This window comes from Hypomesus transpacificus, chromosome 21 (assembly GCF_021917145.1).
Source record: "Hypomesus transpacificus isolate Combined female chromosome 21, fHypTra1, whole genome shotgun sequence".
NCBI classification, from domain to species: domain Eukaryota; kingdom Metazoa; phylum Chordata; class Actinopteri; order Osmeriformes; family Osmeridae; genus Hypomesus; species Hypomesus transpacificus.
This window is the reverse complement of record NC_061080.1, coordinates 10,318,561-10,322,997: the sequence shown is the minus strand read 5'-3', so window position 1 is coordinate 10,322,997 and position 4,437 is coordinate 10,318,561.

Genomic DNA, 4,437 nt, shown 5'->3' with positions numbered 1-4,437 from the left:
CCGAAATGGGAACACGTTTTCCGGGTGAAATAACCACAGTGCACGCTGCCCCCGCCTCTAACTTAAATGGGAAAATTGTCCCCGTCGAGATCCATGGGACACAACGGACACGGGAGGCCGACGAATATTTCAAACGTCTCCCCCGAAAAAAGTACACCTTTTCCGGGGAAAGAAAACAAATTCCCCGCTGCCCCCGCCTCTAACTTAAATGGGAAAATTGTCCCCGTCGAGATCCATGGGACACAACGGACACGGGAGGCCGACGAATATTTCAAACGTCTCCCCCGAAAAAAGTACACCTTTTCCGGGGAAGATAAACACTCTCCACGCTACCCCCGGGTCTAACTTGAATTTTAAAAGTGTCCCCAGCCAAATCCCACGTTCGGGTGAATAACTGTGAATTTTACACCTCCAAAGCATTCAAAAAGTCAAGCACACTTTCAGTCGGCAAAAGTGGAAGGAATTTGAGACTCGTGTGGAGGCATCTCCACTTTGCGGGCACTCAGAGACTCGGGGGAAGACTTTTTGGATAGGTATGGACCGGGGGAAGAAGGCCCATGAGAGACCCCCGGGCGTGCACGCGCGCGGGAAACGCACGGAACGAAACAAGATTTCAAACGCTTCTACCGAGTCGGGAACACCGTTTCCGGGTGAAACGACCACAGTGCACGCTGCCCCCGCCTCTAACTTATATGGGAAAATTGTCCCCGTTCAAATCCATGGGGCAGAACGAAAACGGGAGGCCCACGAATATTTCAAACGTCTCCCCCGAAAAAAGTACACCTTTTCCGGGGAGAAAAAACACACTACCCGCTGCCCCAGCCTCCAACTTGAATTATAAAAGTGTCCCCAGCCAAATCCCACGCTCGGGCGAGAAACGGCGAATTTTACCCTTTTTCACCTTTCCACACCTCCAGCGCACCCTCACACGGTCATCCCCGGCCTCCCAGGGGACCACCACTCCGGGACGTCCCCGGGCACCCATCCCCGGGCTCCCAAGGGACCCCCACTCCGGCCGCACCCTGCACACCCACTTTTGGGATCCAAGGGGACCCCCCCACACCCTCCCGGCCTCCCCGGGGACCCCCTCTCCAAGGGGGGACTGCACACCTCCGGGGGGGGTGTCCCCCATCACCCATTCACCGGGGGGCCCTGTGCACCCACTATTAAGCCCACCCCCTGTGTTAAAACCCATTAAATGCAACTTTAAGAAATATGTGCCCCTGGTCATCCAATTGACTTCCATTCAAAATGGACTTAGGTTTTGAAGGCTTAGAATTTTGTGCACCTGGGCATCCGCCCATTGACTTCCATTCAAAATGGACTTAGGTTTTGGAGGCTTAGAATTTTGTGCACCTGGGCATCCGCCCATTGACTTCCATTCAAAATGGACTTAGGTTTTGAAGGCTTAGAATTTTGTGCACCTGGGCATCCGCCCATTGACTTCCATTCAAAATGGACTTAGGTTTTGAAGGCTTAGAATTTTGTGCACCTGGGCATCCGCCCATTGACTTCCATTCAAAATGGACTTAGGTTTTGAAGGCTTAGAATTTTGTGCACCTGGGCATCCGCCCATTGACTTCCATTCAAAATGGACTTAGGTTTTGAAGGCTTAGAATTTTGTGCACCTGGGCATCCGCCCATTGACTTCCATTCAAAATGGACTTAGGTTTTGAAGGCTTAGAATTTTGTGCACCTGGGCATCCGCCCATTGACTTCCATTCAAAATGGACTTAGGTTTTGGAGGCTTAGAATTTTGTGCACCTGGGCATCCGCCCATTGACTTCCATTCAAAATGGACTTAGGTTTTGGAGGCTTAAAAGTTTGTGCCTCTGGTACTCCGCCCATTGACTCCCATTCAAAATGGACTTAGGTTTTGGTTGTTTTCACCGACATGTCATCCCTTTTGAGTCCACAGGAGGGTGACTGTTTGTGGGCTTTGGTTTTGGGGGAAGTACCACTCCTTGCCTCTCGGCGTCCCTCCATTGACTCCCCTACCATGGATCAACACTGTCCCCGCCCAGTACACGCTTCCCATGGAAAAACACCTTCCTGCCAATCGGCAATTATGCCTTGATTGATGCCGACCGACCTCAATGCTTGCCGCACATCATGGACGTTTCAAGGAAGAAGGTAGTGAAACCCTGCATTCTCTGCTCTGGGAAACCTTTCGCCCGACTAGACAGACATCTTACAAAGGTGCACAAATTGAAAGTTGGCACCCACGATTACGACAATGCTTACAGAGGACTGACATCCAAGGATGCCGCCGAGGACGATCAACACCTCAAGCCGGGGTGCTCAAATACCCACAACGCTGTACCCACCGGTCCGGAGACCCACCAGAACATGTCCAGTTCCAGCCCCAGTTCCAGCTGCAGCTCAACCGACGAAGACACAGACACTGGGACCATTGTGAGCGCTTACCACGCTTACCTGGTGATCCCGCAAGCTTCGAAAAGACAGATGGAAAACGTCAAAAGCACCGTTAATCGAATCATAGACTTTATGGGTCAAATTAAGAACTTTGAAGAACCAGAAGCAGTTCAAAGTTGGTACAGCGACCTGTCCACCCGAGGTCTGAAGGCGAGTACCCTCAAATCGTACCTCTGTGACGTTACTGCGTTTGTGAAGTGGGTTAAAGATTATAAGCCGACCGGCCTTGCCGTTTCAAAAAAGGTCCTCCGTCCCATGCTCATGAAATTGAGCAAGCTTTCAAGAGACAACCGTGTCAACGTTCGTAGACACCGGCTGACCATCACCCATTCCCAGCAGACGGGCCTGCTAAGGAGTGAGGAGATCCGTGCCATTGGCACCGATTTGGATAGGTGCATACCCGAGCTACTGCTGGCTTTGGAGAGGGCTGCTACGCATCGGAACGCTAACAGGGCTGCAGCTGCCATCATCCTGCAGGTTACAATATTCAACGGCGCCAGGCGCGGGGTTTTCTTGGAGATGACCCGCGACAACTTTGCCTCCGCCGAGCGCCTGGAGGATATGTTTCTTGTTTCAGTGCCGGAGCACAAGACGGCGCAATATCATGGCCCTGCCGTCTTAGCTCTCACGGGGGAAGAGCATGGATGGCTCTCTCGCTTTGTAGAGGCATCCACCAAGCTTCCCGGTTACCCTCGGAACACCGACCAGAGACTGTTCTTTTCCCGCAGCGGATCTTGCATGAATGGGCTATCCACAAACGTCCGGAAGTTGATGCATAGCTTGGGCCACCAAGGCATCACCCTGCATCACTTACGCCATTCCATAAGCACATTAAATTGGACCCACATGAGCGGGTCGGAACGAAATTTGATAGCTCACCATATGTGCCATTCTGCTGTTACCGAAGAGAGGTTTTATGTCCGCATTGGGACACCTCTTGGGCATGTTCAGGCCCGCAAAAACATCGCTGCTTTGCTGTGTGGTCCAAATGTTTGAATAAAAGAACCATTTGAATGAATTTCGTTTCGTGTTTACGTGGGTTTCAAAGCCCGAGCATACACATCTCACATCGGCCACTCCTCTCCCTCAAAGTGGACGTGCGCCCTAGCCCTAAGCCGGGTTTAATTGGACGCTCCAAACACCCGGGCCTACGTCACGCGTCCACGGCGTCCACCCCATATTATTCACCGGGGTTAAAAGCCTAAGAGAGTGGGCTACTCAGCCGTTTTATAAAGTGTTCCCCCGAAATTAGATTGGGGAAAGTAAGACGCCTCTGGGGTACGAACCCCGGTCACCCATTTCCATTGCCATCTGCCACGGCGGTTATTCACACATCCACGGCTCAGTTGAGGATCAGGTGAGGGAGAGGGGGAAACTGACCTTTGGTTTTAGAGGGTAGGCTGCCATCTGCTGGATGTTTGAGTCCATGTTTTACCTCCAGGGGTCGCCAGGGTGCGGGGGTATCCGACCGGGGTGCCTCTTGGGCGGGCACTGGGTCCTGGGCAGACCCTCTGCTGGATGTTTGAGTCCATGTTTGACCTCCAGGGGTCTCGGGGTGCGGGGGTATCCGACCGGGGTGCCTCTTGGGCGGGCACTGGGTCCTGGGCACACCCTCTGCTGGATGTTTGAGTCCATGTTTGACCTCCAGGGGTCGCCAGGGTGCGGGGGTATCCGACCGGGGTGCCTCTTGGGCGGGCACTGGGTCCTGGGCAGACCCTCTGCTGGATGTTTGAGTCCATGGTTGACCTCCAGGGGTCTCGGGGTGCGGGGGTATCCGACCGGGGTGCCTCTTGGGCGGGCACTGGGTCCTGGGCAGACCCTCTGCTGGATGTTTGAGTCCATGGTTGACCTCCAGGGGTCTCGGGGTGCGGGGGTATCCGACCGGGGTGCCTCTTGGGCGGGCACGGGGTCCTGGGGGTCCTGGGCAGACCCCCTGCTGGATGTTTGAGTCCATGGTTGACCTCCAGGGGTCGCCAGGGTGCGGGGGTATCCGACCGGGGT